A 17829-nucleotide genomic window follows, 5' to 3' on the forward strand; every position below is an offset into this window, starting at 1 on the left:
TTGCTGCTCCTACCAAGAGTCCATTCCCTTTCAGTGTAAATCAAAAGTCATGCATACTTTTTAGCAAAAACCAAAACACCAACAAATAAAAAAAAAGACCCAATTAGCTTACCTTGATAATGTTCCAGATAACTCGGTAGCAGTCACTCTGTGAAAGACAGGAAAAAAAACAACCAAAAACAAGTGGTTAAAGGATGTAAACACCTAGCTTTTAGAGGCAGAAATACAAAGGATCACCAAGTACCTGAAAAAACTGTGAAGATCACTATTGTTCAGAGAAATTAAAATGAAAACAATGCTGAATTATGACTTCACACAAGTCAAATTAACGAAGATGGGAAAATTCATTGTTGGAAAGGTTATGAGAAAACAAGACTACTAATTCACTAAGAGTAGAGTTATACACTGTTGTCCTGCAAAATAATTTTAAGTTCTTCAGTAAAGGAAGGAAGCATGGAAGAGTATACAGAGAACCAGTCTAGGAACCAGGAAGACCTGAGTTCTTCTGGCCTCTAATACATGCTGATTGTGGGACCAGGCATTCTACTTCTCAGTACTTAAAGCAAGTCTCTAAGAATTTTAGTCAAGAAGATGTGGGTTCAGGGGCAGCTAGGTGGGGCAGTGGATAAAGCACTGGCCCTGGATTCAGGAGGACCTGAATTCAAATCCAGCCTCAGACACTTGACACTTACTAGCTGTGTGACCTTGGGCAAGTCACTTAACCCTCATTGCCCTGCCCTCCCCCTAAAAAGAAGATGTGGGTTCAGATATTGCCTCTGATACTTTTATCTGTGATCTTAGGCAAGTCTTTTAACCTTGCTGGGCTTAATTTCCTCAACAGTAAAATATGAAGTTAGAATACTTGCCTCTTGAGTAATCCCTACTCTAAGACTCTATACTCTGCTCTCTTCCATTGTCTCTCTATAATCTCTCAATTGGTGACATCATCAGTTCTCATAGATTTAATTATCATTTCTATGTAGATTTAGCTCTAGTTTCTTTTCTGAGCTATAGCTGACTATCTCAAACTGCCTATTAGATATTTAAAACTGAATGTCGCATAGATATCTCAAATTTAATATGTCCCAAATTGAACTCATCTTTTTACAAAAATCTACCCTTCTTCAGAAATTCCTATTTCTGTCAGGGGCTCCACAATCCTACCAATCTTTCAGTTTCTCAACCTCAGCATGATTCTTGTCTCCATACCCCATACATTGAATCAAATCGCCTAATATGGTCATGTCTACTACCAAAATACCTCTTGAATCTGCCCCCTTCTTTTCATTCACCAAGTTACCACCACAGTTCAGGTCCTTAGCACCTTTTGCCTGAACAACTGCAGTGGTCTCCTAATTCGTTTCCCTATGTCAAGTCTCTCCATTTTCTAATCCACCCTCCATAGAACTACAGAAGTGATGTTCCTGAAGTATAAGTACATGTCTGTGATCAGATATTATCTTCTCTATTTTGCTTTTAAAACCATTTCCAACCCTGTTCTGATCTACCTTTCCAACCTCATTAAGGAAGAGAAGGGAACAGAAGGAAAGCAGAAAGGGAGTAAGCATTTATTAAGTGCCCATAATGCGCCAGGCACTATGCTAAGTGCTTTACAAATATTAATACATTTGATCCTTACAACAACTCTGTGAGGTGGGTGTTATTATGATCCTCATTTTATACCTGAGGAAACAGAGGCAGACAGAAGTTACATGACTCACCCAGGGTCACAAAGCTAGTCAGGATGTAAAGTTAAATTTGAACTCAGGTCTTCCTGATTTGAGGTCCAGGGCTCTATCCTTTGTGTCGCTTGTGTGACCTTATTATTATACACTACCTTTCCCTGTACTCTAGTTTGATCAAACAGGCTTTATTGCCATTACTTAAACAAAATACCCAATCTAGACTGTCCATGCCTTTCTACTCAACGTCCCCCAAACAACACCTTCTACATGAAGCCTTTCTTCCTACGTGCTAGTGCCTCCTCAATAATTTACCTTTTATTTATTTTGCATAATCTTATTTATGTTTATGTTTTCTTCTCTGATAGCATCCCTGAGAGTGGGAACAGTCTTATTTTTATTTTCAGCACCTACATAGTGGCTAGCATGTAGTAGATACTAAATAAATGCTTGTTGATTGATATATTGTAGAATAACTACTTCTGTACAATCATAGGGGGAAATTTCCTCAAAAGGAGCTTCCCATACTAAGTCACAGGAAGACAAAATAAATACACACACACACACACACACACAAATAAAACAAGAAAATAATACTGGAAGAGGAATTGCTAGATTGTCCAAAATGCTCATATACTTTGATGTGAATATTATATAGTTATGACTATAATTTCATAAGAGATATAGAAATACTCAAAGACAGAGATACAGACTCAGCTGTATAGGCAGTATTTAGCAAAAGAGGGCAGGCCAAGAACCATGATGACCTGGGCTCAAGTGTTGCCCCTCTGGGCATACTGACAATATAACCTATTCAATCTAAGAGTAGTTCTTAAGGTTTTTGTTTTGTTTTCTTCATAGCACAGTATTATTCTTCGTTGTGATAAATCTCAGCACACAGGTAATTTGTGTATGATCACATGATTATAACTCTATACAATCTGAGACACAACTAGTGAAATTCAGAAGTGTGCCCTAGCATACATTTTGAGAACTGTCACTTTAAGACTTAAAAGATACATAGTAGATACTGATTTATGTTTGTAGAGGCATTATCTTTATCAGGAAGTTCTATTACTAATGAAATCACAGGGCCATATTATACATGTATATAATATATACATATGTAAAGTTTGTGTGATATATGTATGATGTATATGTATGTATATTATGTATACATGTATATATATATATACACACACATACACACACACACACACACACACACACATATATATGTTAGCCATTAAGATTTTAGCTTGACAGTAAGGAAAAGAAAACTCACAGGCATATACATATTTCTCACATCATTATTTGTGATAATAAAAAGTTGGAAACAAAGTATATGCCCAAAACATGTACCCATGTAATACAGTTTGATCAGTTTGGCTGAACAAACTACGGAATGCAACAAATATGAAGAATTCAGAGAAACATGGAAAGGAATGTATGGAATTGTTCAGAGTGAAAAAAAAACAAAGTGAAAAGAACAATGGGTGTAATTATTATAATTATGTAAATAAAGATAATAAAAAGCAGTACTTGAGCTAAATTCAATGGATCCTGTTTATACCAGAATGAAACACATTTTTTGGATACAGTGGATGAAGGATTTTTTTTTTCTCTTGACTATAAGGGTTTTTGTTTTTCTTGTTGTTTTCAATGGGGGAGGGAAATAGGAAAGGGGGAGAGAAAATACATGTTTACTTATTGAAAAAAAAAGTCAAAGTTCTAAAGAAAAATTACAGAGAAAGCACACATCCTTCCTTCCTGCTAACATTCCATAAACCACAAAAGTAGAATAGAATGTTATCATTTCCCCCACCACCAACACCATCACCAGGGGAAGTGAAACTTTGTGGGAGGTTTTAGTGTGCCTGTTGGAAATTGCCCCTTTTGGGAAAACAAAATGAATCTTTTGAGAAAATAAAAGACAAGGAATAAAACAATGATTTAATAGACTTAAAAGTATGGCCTCACGGCATACTAGAAAGAGAGCTGGCCTTGTAATCATGAAGATCCGGGTTTGGGTACTGTCTCTGACAGGTGCTGGCTAAGAGACCTGAACCAGTGCCTCAGGCAACTCCCTTAAAATTGTAAGTTGCTGAGAAGGAGCCAATTTGCATTTCTGGGATTCAACTCGAGGGGTTCTTTACAATGATGAAATCACAGGTGAGTTAAAAAAAAATATGGGTTAGCATCACTTGTGCAAACTATAGACTGGATATACCATTGTATGTGACTTTAAATGTACACATATATAAATGGATAATCAGTTTCTATAAATATAAAAATGGTACTCTTTAAGCAAATATTATTTTTAAAATGACATTATTTGGTTCTAGGACTACATTAGGTTTAAAGATTGTCCACTGAGAATGTGCACTATAGAGAAAAAAGGGAGAGAAAAAAATTAAAAGCCAGCACCTTTTGGTATTTTTCAGTATCCAACAAAACCACACATGTTCTCTTTCAAAGAAACATTCAAAGATCTTGCTCACCAGGGAGGATTTCTTCATGTTTATAGCTACTGTCACCTGCAATTTATGAAGTTATAGCTTTAAATATAAAATCTAAATCTTTTTTTTGGTAGTGTTACAGGTTGCCCATCTCATTGCTATAATTTCCTTATACCAGTAATTACAGAAGTCAGTTTTTGATGATTGAAATGACATTTAAGAACATTCTGCAATTAATGGTTCAATATCGCATTAATAAAAAATGACCAGGAGCAGATTTTGGGAATAATGAGGACTTTTCCCGCTAAACTGGAGTAACTTGTCACCTTTAAAGACATGGTCTTCATGCTCAGTTTGGGAACAGGGAAGCCCAGGAGGAGGAAAGGTTAAACAGGATTTTAAGGAAAGGTAGGCAGGCCGGTTAAATAAAAGCTTTTCTGTGGGATGAGAAGAGACCCTTTAGACCAGCATTCCATCAAATTGGAAATGAAGAGTCAGAAGAGAAGCTTATGCATCAAGGATCAGGTCAAGATTTCATTCTTCTTGAAACCTTCCTCGACTGCCTCATCCTCAGAGATCTCTTCTTCCATTTAACTACTAAAGCAGGTGACAGCTAGGTGGTGCAATGGATAGAGCGCTAGTCCTGGAGTTAGGAGGGCCTGAGTTTAAATTTGGCCTCAGACACCTGACACTTTACTAGCAGTGTGACTACCTGGACAAATCACTTACCCCCGATTGCCTCAAACATCCAGGGCCATCTCCAGTTGTCCTAGTGTCTATCTTGCCACTGGACCCAGATGGCTCTGGAGGAGAGAGTGATAGGCTGATACTTTGCACAGCCCTCCTTGACTTAAATCCAATTCACTGCAAGTCACATCACCTCCCAATGCCAAGGTCCTCTTTGAGAAAGAAGGACAAACAACAACAACACCTAAAGCACTACTCATTTCATATATATTGCTGTCATGCTGTTATTTAACTTCTCATGTGTATGTCTTCTGTTCCCAGCTAGACTATATTGTTTTTGAAGGCAAGAGATTTGAAATGAGGAGATCTGGGTTTAAGTTCTGATTCTTTTACTTACTAGTCAGTTAAATTTCTCTGGGCCACAATTTCCCTAACTATAATTTTTTTTTGTTTTTTGGGGTTTTTTTTTGGCAGAGCAATGAGGGTTAAGTGACTTGCCCAGGGTCACATAGCTAGTAAGTGTCAAGTGTCTGAGACCAGATTTGAAGTCAGGTCCTTCTGAATCCAGGGCTGGTGCTTTATCCCCCTATCTGTAAAATAAAGATGGACTATTCCCCTATGAGGGGCAGCATGACAAGGGGAATAGAATATTAGACTTGGAGCCAGGAAGAACATGGGCAGGTAGGTGGCATAGTGGATAAAGGGTCAGGCCTGAAGTCAGAAAGACTCCTTTTCTTGAGTTCAAATCTGATCTCAGACACTTACCAGCTGTGTAACCTTGGGCAAGTCACTTTAACCCGGTTAGTTTCCTCACCTGTAAAATGAGCTGGAGAAGAAAATGGCAAACCATTCTAGTCTCTTCTCAGAAAACCCCAAATGGGGTCATGAAGGGTCTTACATGACTGAACAATAACAGGAAGAACAAAGTTCAAATCCCATTTCAGACACTTAGAAGCTATGTGACTCCCAGCAAAGTCACTTAACTGTTCTGGACCTTGGCTCATCTATAAAATGATGCTATTGGACTAGATTGTCTCTGAGATCCCTTCTAGCTCAACATCTATGATCCTACAGTGCTTTATCTCCACAGTGCCTAGAACAGTGCTATGAATGAATAAATGAAAAAACATTTTCATTTATATGCCAGTTATATACCAGGCAGTATGCTAACATGCTGGATATAAACACAAGTAAGCCAAACAGTCCCTGACCTTAAGAAGCTTTCATTCTTTTTTTTTTTTTTTTTTTTTTTTAGTGAGGCAATTGGGGTTAAGTGATTTGCCCAGGGTCACATAGCTAGTAAGTGTTAAGTGTCTGAGGCTGGATTTGAACCCAGGTACTCCTGACTCCAGGGTCGGTGCTCTATCCACTGTGCCACCTAGCTGCCCCTAGAAGCTTTCATTCTAATAGAAGATGACAATAAATAAAGGGGAGCTATAGTTGGAAAAGCAGATGGTGTCCAGAGAACAGAGCTTTGGACAGGGAAGCAAGAAGTAAGAGAGGTGGTGATTGGAACCATAGGGCAATTGTTTGGCATGTTCTTTCCAGGAAAAATAGGGTTAATTTGATTATTGTTCCCAGAGCAAGAGGTGGAAAGCAGGAGATAGAAAAGAGAAGGCTGCGTGTGGAGTAATCCTTCCTATCTTGGAGATGACCAGGAAGCAGCATGGTAGGGATGAGTCTGGGTGCAGGTGTGATAAAGTGAATATTCACCAAGCAGATGCCCAGAGTGGGAACATGAGGTAAGGGTCAGAAGTCGAGGTTGGAGCACAAGAGCATGAATGAAGATAGCCAGGAAGTAGATACTGGAAGGATATTCACTGAATGAATGAGTGAGTGAGTGCGTGAATGAATTAGGGGTAGCTCTAAACTTGAGTTTAATTTCTCTTTGTCATTTACATGTTTTAGAAAAATCCTTTGGCTGTAAAACAAGTGTTTTCTGTAAAAGAAAATGGTGCTCATGAGGAAGGCAACACGGTGTACTGGCTCTGGGTTAAGAGACCCGGGTTCAAAATCTCCTTCTGTTGCTAACTACCTATGTCACCTTGGGCACGTCACTTAACTCCTTGGGTCTCTCTCAGTTTCCCTACTTATAAAGTCGGGGGTTGGAACTGAGGGCCTTTCTAGCTCTAGACCTTTGATTAAATTATCTGAAGATCTAAAATCCAATATGCTTTTTTTTTTAAAGATGAAAAGATGGATAAAGCACTGGCCCTGGAGTCAGCAGGACCAGAATTCAAATTTGTCCTCAGACACTTGACACTTATTAGCTGTGTGACCCTGGACAAGTCACTTAAGCCTCATTACCCCACAAAAGAGAGGGGGAGGGGGAGAAAGAAAAGACAAGTAGACCTCTCCAGTCAAGGACTGATCCTTGAGAGGGAGCAAAATTTATTTGCAAGCATTAATGAATAAATCCCACTTTGAGATTATCAAGGCCCTTAAAATATGCAATTTGATAAAGCAAAATAAGTGCTTGTGTTTACCAGACATAAACCATCTGCCCGTCCCCCCGCCCTTATTCTTTCCCAAAGATGACCCCGTGTTGGACTTCACAGAATCAGTTTCTATTCAATTTAATTCAATGAGCATGAGGCAGGTATTGGGCTAGCTACTGTGTCAACTAACATTTATTATATATTTTCTATGTCCTGCAAGGCTAATTCAGTTAAATTAATTTTTTTAATGGCTACAGACATGGTCATATTCTAGATGCAAAAATGCCAGTGGTTTCTTTTCTTTTTTTCTTCTTTTTTTTTTCTTTTCTTTTGCTTAGTTATCATTCAGTACCCAGATCATTTAATTCAATAGCAACTGAATGAATGGATGAATGTATATTTTTTTAAATTCTAAAAGAAGAAAAGTAGTTCAGTACCTAAGAAATGTTTCAAAATGTTAGGAAATATGGAGTCATCATTATCATTGTACCACAAATTTGCTCATTGACCTTGGGTAGCTTTTATTTTTTTCTCTTGGTATCTCAGTCTCCCAACTGTTATAATATTACATTTTGACTCAAGGCTGTCATAAGGGAAGTATCATAGCATAGCAAACAGCGTTCAAGACCTTAAGTCAGACACAATTTGCCTTATTCTTTTACTAGTTGTGTGACTTTAGGCAAGTCATAACAACACTTTCAGTATCTAACTCACAGGGTTGTTATAAAGATCAAATGAGATAATGTACTGCTTATTATTGTGTGGAATAAGTAGTAGAGCTCTCAGTAGGTAAGTTCTCAGAAAATGTAAAATGTTCTAGAAATTTTAATTAAAGAAGAAAAAATAAGTGTATTTTGGAAATCGATAGGACATACTTACATGTATTTGCACAGATTCTCCTTAAAATGTTTAGGGATCCTTTATCCAAATGGTACTGTTAGTTCTAAATGTGCAGGAAACACACTAATGCACAAAAGTGATAAGCAGCTTTTATCACGTGTCTGAAGCAAAACCCCTCCCCTCAGTCTGTTCTTCTTCACGACTTCTGAACTATGCAAACGCTTCTTTTTTTAGGAAGTGTTGAAGCAAGTGCACATAATCTATTTCTGTGCAGCTTGCCATGTTCCAAATTTAGCTGACAATGATAAAACAGGACATGAGCTGACATGCTAATTGTGTGTCATTGTGATAAATATTTTTTAAGACCTGCAGAGTTTGCCTAAAGTATATACCTCTGGATCTTTAGGAAAGTGCAAAGACTCAAAAGAAGTGTTAAAATTCTTTTCATCTTCATTACCTTGCCCTTTGAGTGATGTGATACATTGTGAAAGAATAAGTCTTCATGTGTTTTTAATTCAGGGCCAAAGCACTAGTCAGGGAGAATTGTTCTGGTTTAATGCTCTTCCTTTTGCCCAAAAGTGGCAAATTGTAGGGCTTAAAGCTGGACCTATTTCTAATAAGTGTATAATATTATACAGAGATGACAAAGTGTAAACGTATTGTTATGGGGAAGCTAGATGGTGCAGTGGATAGAGCACTGGCTCTGGAGTAAGGAGGAGATGAATTCAAATCCGGCCTCAGACACTTGACACTTACTAGCTGTATGACCCTGGGCAAGTCACTTAACTCCAATTGTCTCACCCTCCCCCAAAGGAAAAAAAAAGTAAATGTATTGTTATTAATCAATCTGCTACTTCAGGACAGTTATATTTTTCTCATAGGGTGAACCTTAGCTTTTTGGAGTTTAAAACACTTCAATAACAAGTAGTTCTTTAGAAAGGTGAGCCTGAGGCATCATTACTCCCTTACAACCCTGCTTTTCTCCTTAATCTTTCACCTGCCTTCATTGATTGTATTCTAGCCCTTTTTCGTTTTTTTCTTTTACTTATTACATTATGCCTTCATTTTTCCATCTATATAATTATATTACTGAAAGAAAAATGCAAATGTGTAAAAAAATCTGAATTTATATAAACCCTTGACATCTGCTAACGCCAGTTGACTGGAATAGTGGAGAGAGGACTAGGCTTAAATCTAGAATGATTTGTGTTCAAATACTACTTCTGACACATACTTAGGAGATAGGGATTGTAAGTACTAGGACTAGACCTGACATTTTACTAGGATAGGGAACTCCCAGATGTGGAAATACTCTCTTACGATTCAGATTGGTGATATGAATCAGTGGAGGGAGTTTCCATACTAGTAGTTCTCTCTACTAATGAAATTACAGGTTCAGACCCTTCCCACCACTACACCACCACCAATAAGCATAAATACATTTGATTATTTTCCCTCCAAACACTCCTTATTACTCCTAACTTCCCTATCACTGTCAAGGGCATTCCCAATCTCCCAGTCACCAAGGCTCACAACCTAGGTGTCATTCTCAACTCCTTCCTCTCTCTCATACCCTTATATATAAAATTTATTGTCAAGTCCTATCTAATTCTATCCTACCTTCACAAAATTTCTCTTCTATGGCCCCTTATCTCCTATGATACTGCCATCTCTTGTGACCTGCTTACTGGTCTCCCTGCCTCAAGTATTTCTCCACTCCAGTCCAGTCTGGCCAGGTCAGCTTCCCCACTCAATAAACTCTAGTGACTCCCTTTTACCCCCAGGATTAAATATTAAACCCTCTGGCTTTTCAATCACTTCATAACCTGTCCCCTTTGACCTTTCTGACCTCTTCTTACTCTGACTACTTCTTACCCTAGACTCCCCTCCAGGTAGTCTATGATCCAATGACACTGTTCTTCTTGTTCTTTCTCAAACAGGACACTCCATTTCCCAACTCACTCCATTTTCACTCCAGAATTTTCTTCTTCCTTGTCTTTGCTTGTTACTTATCCTCCTTCAAATTATAATTAAAATCTCATCTTCTACAATAAGTCTTTCCTGGTCCCCCTTAATGCTAGTAACTTATATCTGAGATTATCTTCAATTTTATATGTATAAATATATGCACATATACTTATATATATATATACATACATACATATGTATAGTTGTAGACATATATATTTGTAGAGCCATAGTTGTGTATTTATAATATAGTTATATAGATAGATAAGTATCTGTATAGTCATATGTAGTTATATATGTATAGTATAAATACATATAGTGATTTGCAACATATATACACATATACATATGTATAGAAATATCCACAATTGTATTATATCTAGAGAAAGAAAACTATCTATCTACATCCATATGAATAGCTTTATCTATATATCTATATATTGATCAATAGTTATTTGTATATAATATTCCCCATTAGATTTTAAGGTCCTTGGGAGTAAGGACTGTTTTAATCTTTCTTTGTCTCCCCATAGGTCGGCATTGTACCTGGCACATAGTAGGTCCTCAATAAATGGTAGTTGACTTGACGGTTGCTTTTTAGCTCAACAAATAATCAAATCTTCAATTTAACTTTTAATAAGCATATACTTCATGTAAAGCACCCAGCTAGGCACTGGAAATGTACACACTTAAGACATATCCAACACGGAACGTGTCCTGAATGTGCTCTAACCTAGTATGAGAAGTAAGTAACAGGAAGGACATGAACACACACACACAAAACTGATGACACTAGGGCTAATATGATAAATGCAAATGTGAAGTGTGAAGCAAAATATCATAGGAAAGTTGGAAAAAGAGTCAAAAGGCTTTCAGTCAAGGTACTGAAGAGACTGGAAAGCTTCAAAGAGGTGGCAGCATTTGAGTTAGGCTTTGAAGAAAGACAGGAACTTCAATGGGAAGGGATGGGAGCCCATGCCATGGAGAGGGTATTTTGTGAACAAAAGCATAGGGATGGATCATGGGTTTAGAGCTGGAAGGGATATTTTAAGGTGACAGTACAACCTTCTCATTTTATAGATAAGAGTTTGAAGTGTCAAATGACTTTTCCAAGGTCACAAAGTTAGCAAGTGGGAGTCAGGATTTGAACCCAGGTTCTCAGAATCTGGATCTAAGACACTTTCCACTGCACTACACTGTCTCTACAGCTGGAAAAGGGCAGGATAAGAACAGTGAAATTTGGCTCGCACGTACAGTTTATCAAGGGGATGTATTAAAATGTTATGTGACGGGCAGCTAGGTGGCACAGTGGATAGAGCACTGGCCCTGGATTCAGGAGGATCTGAGTTCAAATCTGGCCTCAGACACTTAACACTTACTAGCTGTGTGACCCTGGGCAAGTCACTTAACCCCAATTGCCTCACCAAAAAAAACCCCAAAAAGTTACATGAGTATTAGATATAAAGGATAGATTGGAGAAAGGATAGACTAGATTCATGAAGGCCATTTAGAAAGTTATTTTAATAGTCTTCAAAATACAAGATAAGAACTAGAACCAATGTGGATATAATGAAAATGGAAACAAAGGAAAGATATGAGAAATAAAGTTAGAACCATTGACTGTACAGAGTGTCCCTTCTGTGATTACTGGCAAGCCAACTTCACCAACTCTCCTAGGAAACCAGGACCGCCCTTTCTCCATCTTCATTGCTCCATCTACGGGCCCCCATTCACTCTCTGAGTTCCCAGTTGATTTTTCTACTCTTACTCCTGAAATTCTGAGAAAGGGACATTATTTGAGTTTGACCAATGTCCATTTATAATGTATCACCTTACAAATGCATACACTATAGCTCAATCAACCAATTGATAAACACTTGTTAAGTACCTACTACGTTCCAAGCATTGCGCTAAGTGTTAAGGCACTATAGGAGTACAAGTACAAAAACTATAACATCTCTGTCCTCAATGAGCTTAAATTCAAATGGAGGAGGCAATGTGGGTATAAGCATATATATGGTATACAATATAGGTATATAAAAGGGGTGTGTGTGTGTGTGTGTATATAGAGATATATAGATATAGATATGTAACATAAAAGCTATACAAATAAAATACTGTACAAGGTAATGTTAGGGAGGAAAGCAGGGCCAGGAAAAGCATCCTACAGAAGGTGCTGCATGAGCTAAGTCTTGAAGACAATCAGGATTGCAAAAAGCAGAGGTATTCCAAAAAGTATATTTGCATCACATGCAAATGCAAAGTGATGGAGATAAGAGATGGGGCAGGCTGTGTGGGGAAAAAGTAGGCCAATATGGTTGGACCACAGAGATAGTAGAGGAAAATAATATATAGATAGACTTGAAAGGTGGGAAGAGGATAAGTTGGGAAAGAGTTTAAATGATAAGAGTATTTTATATTTGATCCTAGGGATGGTAGAGAGCCATTGGAGTTTACGGATTTGGAGAGGGGAGTGACTTGGTCAGCTTTACTCTTTTTTTGTTTGTTTGTTTGTTTGGTGAGGCAATTGGGGTTAAGTGACTTGCCCAGGGTCACACAGCTAGTAAGTGTCAAGTGTCTGAGGCTGGATTTGAACTCAGGTCCTCCTGGGCTGGTGCTCTATCCACTGTGCCAACTAGCTGCCCCTTTTTTTGTTTGTTTTGTTTTGTTGTTTTGTTTTGTTTTGGCCAGGCAATGATGGTTAAGTGACTTGCCCAGGGTCACACAGCTAGTAAGTGTCAAGTGTCTGAGGCCGGATTTGAACTCAGGTCCTCCTGAATCCAGGGCCGGTGCTTTATGCACTGCACCACCTAACTGCCCCCAGCTTTACTCTTTAGGAAAATCACTGTAGAGGATGAGTTGGAGTGGGGAGAGATAGGGCAGAGACCAAATAAGAGGCTTTTGCAATAGAACAGGTAAGAGGTGATAAATTGCCGAATTAGGATGGTGATTGTGTGACTGGAGGGAAGGGCAAATTTGCGAGAGATGTTTTGGGGATAGAAACAACAAGATTAGATGATTTGATCAGATATATGAGGTGAGTGAGAGTGGAGAGTTGATAATGCTACGTTTGTGAATCTGGAAGACTAGAACCCTTAACACTAATAGTTCGGAAGAGGTTCGGAAGAGGGATGGGTTTTGGGGGAAAGTTGATGAGTTCTCTTTTGGACATGTTGAATTTGAGATGACTCTGGGGCAGCTAGGTGGCACAGTGGATAGAGTACCAGGCCTAGAGTCAGGAATACTCCTCTTCCCGAGTTCAAATCTGGGCAAGTCACTTACCCCTATTTGCCTCAGTTTTGTCATCTGTAAAATGAGTTGAAGAAGAAAATGGCAAACCAGTCCAGTATCTCTGCCAAATGAAGTCATAAAGGGTTGGATAATAACTGAAACAACTGAACAACTAGGACAATCCACTTGGATATGTCTAATAGACATTATGTAACATGGGACTGGAGTTCAGGAGAGAGTCTACAGCTGAATATATACATCTAGGAGTTGTAGTGATGATAGCTGAGCCTATGGGAGATGTGAGTGCACCAAGAGTATATAGAGAACTGACTTACTATCTCATTCACTACAGCAACTCTTTTCCCCATCCCACAGAATTCAAAGAACAGAGGAGCTTGGAGAGTTAATGTTTCCACAAGTTAAAAATGGAATGTGGAATGCTGGTGCTTTGGGGTTTCATCCTTCTGGGCCAATTGATGTCTCCCTCCCCAGCTTCCCTGGTCTATGCAGTACCAGCTCGAGGATGTCCCTAACAGGAAGGTTTTCAAAGGAGGATCCAGTAATAAGGGGAGGGAAAATCACAAAGCTAGTGGAATGTAGCCTTCTCAAGAGAAAGGATTGTTTCATTCTTTCTTATCTTTGTATTGCCAACCCCTAGCATTGTACCTTACACATCAGAAGTGTTTAATAAATGCTTGTTGACTGGTTGAAATACCAGAATCCTTGGAGTACTAAATTAAATTACTTGTAAATGTCACAAACATTCTACTAGACGGTAAGCTTCATGAAAGTAGGGATCCTGTTGTATTTATGGGGTTTAGGGAGAAGAGTACTCTCTACCTAATGAGCACTTAATATTTGTTGAATGAATGAATGAATGAATGAAATAAGCAGTCCTAGGCAAGGGAGACTTCACATCTTGCAGAGGTTAATACAAATATGATAGAGAGAACCTGAGAAAATAAGTCATGATGTCAGAGCCAGTCCTGATAAGGGGCATCCTTCACCAAAGAAGTCACAAACACACACACACACAAACAAACACACACACACACACACACACACAAGCTTCAACCATCAACAAAATCCTTGCCCTTCACATTTGCCATCACAGATCCACTTCTTATTGAAGTGAGGAAGGGAATAAGCATCTCCTTAAGTGCCTACTTTGTGCCAGGCACTGTGTTTAGGAATTTTACAAACATGATCTTGTTTGATCTTCACAACAACCTTTGAAGTAGGTGCTTCTATTATCTTTAGTTTACAAGTAAGGAGACGAGTCACACAGAGGTCAAATGACTTGGCCAGGGTCACAGAGCCAGAATGTATCCGAGGCTGGATTTGAACTCAAGTCTTCCTGACTATAGGCCCAGAGTTCAACTCACTGCTCCCACCAAGCTACTTCCCAATGATTCTCATTGTCCTTGGTGGAATTCAAGTGCTTGTCTTTTGGGAGATTTTTTATTTGGTTTAAGCTTTATTCATGTTATTTTAGCCTTCCTCTTATAAAACTGGGCCTTAGTACTCAAGTGTTTTAGAAATAAAACTATCAAAGGTTTCTTCTAATCAACCCTGTAGAATATCAACCTGGACCCTGCCTGGAGTCCTTAAGGAAGGCCAGTGTTTAAACACTGCTGCTGTCCTTTCAGTATTTCTGAAAGCCTTTTTTGTTTTTTCTTCTTTCAGAAATGTCATCCTGACACATCTCTCTGCTTAGCCTGTCCTCGACATAGCTAGGGCCATTAACAGAGTGAGTAGGCTTCAATACATACTCAGGTATCTCTATTAATCATCAAACCATTGAAGCTTTGGAATTCCAACACAGTTAAATACCATGGATTACTAAGTACCTCAATCAGCCATTAGCAAGTATTCCTGTTCATTAAAACTCACTTATTTGGACTTCAGCAATGGCAAATGTAACCAGCCCTGGAGGACTGTGGTACTGGTAGAAATGACACATTAGGCTTCATTTACCCGGAGACATACAGAGCCTGGGAGGGGAAGGGGATAGGGTGGGAAGTGGTAGCCAAGCTACAGATCAAAGCTTGTTTTTTGGGGAGGAGGGGAGGAAGGCGAGGTATAGGAAAAGCTTTTAAAGCTGCATTAAGAAAACAGCAAACCTCTCAGAGAGATCTAAAGTTTCTTCGATTATAACCATTCTGCAAAGAGCTATTTATCATAGTTTGATAGAGATTCCTACATCTAATGTTACTGGACTGTGAAAGCTGATTATTAAATGTAATTACATAGGCCTGAAATAATATTTTATTACATAGTATTTGAGTGTCTGTATGTTAACACAGCAAGAAGGGTGAGCCAGCTGTTTTAAAATGAAGTGATTCGAAGGGTACCCTTCCATGGACACAAAGCGAGTCTCTTCTTATAATATATGGCTATCCAAAATAGCACAGTTGGATACCACCCACACACCTCCACCCCCAGGAACACCTGCAAGTTATTGCTACTCCCTCCCCCTGGCCCCAGAAAATAGACAGCATTCCTCTACAAGTTTACATGATGCCACCTAGGATGTCTTAAATGCTATAAAGGACTATGGTCATGCTATTGCTGCAAAACAATGAACCATTTCCTTGTCATCCTAATAGACCCAGTTCTTTCCAATATGGCAAGTGACAAGAATGCCATAGTTGAAATGAAAAAGAAGTGGTGGGTTGAAGAAACTATCACTATCTCAGTCTGTGATAAGAGAAACCACAGAACATAAACAAACGTTATGGTCAAAGAATTGTAGGGATCTGTGTCTGAACTACTTGACCTTTAAAAAAATGCACACATTGTTTTTTTTAGTCCACTAGTCTACTGCTCTTTGCTATGTACCTACACACACACACACACACACACACACACACACAGAGATAGATATAGATAGGTAGATAGATAGATAGATGGACAGACAGATAGATGGATGATAAATAGATAAATAGATGATAGGTAGATGGATGGATGATAGATAGGTAGATAGGTAGATAGATAGATAGACAGACAAACATAGATAGAGATAGACAGATATAGATACAGATGTTAAGTTCAACATCTAGGGGTAAGAATAGAAACAAAGCCCTATTTCATAATTAATAGGCTTGAATATCAGAGAGGAACCTCCTTTTTTAGTAGTTCTGGAGGGGCAGCACCTATAAACCCTTCTGGGCTGTTGGCTGGTCCCTGCTATGTAAATTCATGTAGAAACACACATGGAAAATCAGGGCTATAGTTCCTCTGCCCCAATTAAAGACCTCATTTCTCCTATATTGATTGTTTCCTTAATTTCCAGGTTAACAATGTATTGGTTATTCTTGTTAAACTCTCTCTCTCCCTCTCCCTCTCCCTCTCTTTCTCATTGCTATAGTCAACATTTAAAAAGTAGGGAAATCTAAGGCCTTCAGGTTGGAGTTTCTAAACTGTTCCTTGTAGCATGGCTTTGGAACTAATTGGGTGGAAGGAAGGTGAACAAGAGAGACAGGTTTGATTCTTTGATGTCAGAGCGATGCAGCTCTGGGAAATTTGGTCACTTGGGCGATGTTCTCTGTGTTGTGTATGTCCCTAGAAAGTTTTTGTCCTTGGCACTGTGTAGGGAGCTACTTGAGGTCTTAGGCATAGAGAACACCAATAGTTAGATACAATGACCCTGTCATAAAGTCAGCAATAGCGACATCTTGGAAAAATCTTCTGAATTCTTTCCCATTCCTTCAGGAGTTGTTCTAACAGAGGATATGTGACCCTTAAAGTCAGCAGTTGTAAGACCTTGATCCATGACCTAAGTCTTGGCTGTCTTCTATTTTCCAAGTAGCCCCCCTCCCCACGTCCCCCTCTGCCAAGCCCTAGGACAGAAGTTCTCATCTGATAGAAATTATAATTGCTCTCTGCCCCTCCCCCCAGCACCTTCTAAAAATACAAGACCACTTAATACAAGATGAAAAGTAGTTAATGTAGGTGAGCTCGATTATTATTTTTCTTTCTAACCAAGTCATCCAAACTATGTAATAAAATCTGAAATTCAGGTGAAGAGAAAAATTCTCCAGGCCTTGCTTTTGAGCATCTTGATATTTTACGACTGAAATGGGGGAGGGAGGGAAAGGAGACAAGGCAGGAAAGATTTATGTTTGACATTTTGCTGTTGTAAGAACTATTGCTATTAAATCAAGCAAGTAAAAATGATGTCATCGAATTTCATTGCTAGAAGAGATAGATTATCAACACCAATCACCATATGCATAGTTGATTTGTTGGTTAGTTTTGTTAAATTGCTTGCCCTCTGTCCCTCTGTCCCTCCCTCCCTCCTCCCCCCTTCGCCTTCATTTTTATTTTTTGTTAGAATTGACTTGGTGGGAATAGGAACAGGGAGGGATATATTTGGAGAAAAAGGTAATATAAAAAACAAAGACATCAATGAAAAAATTTTAAAAGTAAAAAACAAAGATTTATAGATTCATCCATGGTGAGTTATTTCCAAATTTCTCATTTAAAAACCTTGAAAATGTTCTTTGCAGGGCAAATCGAACC

The 17829-nt window shown here is 38.6% G+C and overlaps 1 protein-coding gene across 5 annotated transcripts in view; it reads right to left on the reverse strand.

Moving 5' to 3' along the window:
* CELF2 (CUGBP Elav-like family member 2) overlaps positions 1-17829 on the reverse strand; it is a 1044777-nt gene that overhangs the window by 501269 nt on the left and 525679 nt on the right. For all 5 annotated transcript variants that reach the window (XM_043965376.1, XM_043965377.1, XM_043965374.1 and 2 more), the window contains one exon: positions 113-148. The gene's annotated coding sequence lies outside the window, so the exon portion shown is untranslated. The remainder of the gene's footprint in view (positions 1-112; positions 149-17829) is intronic.

This window comes from Dromiciops gliroides, chromosome 5 (assembly GCF_019393635.1).
Source record: "Dromiciops gliroides isolate mDroGli1 chromosome 5, mDroGli1.pri, whole genome shotgun sequence".
In the NCBI taxonomy this organism is placed as follows: Eukaryota; Metazoa; Chordata; class Mammalia; order Microbiotheria; family Microbiotheriidae; genus Dromiciops; species Dromiciops gliroides.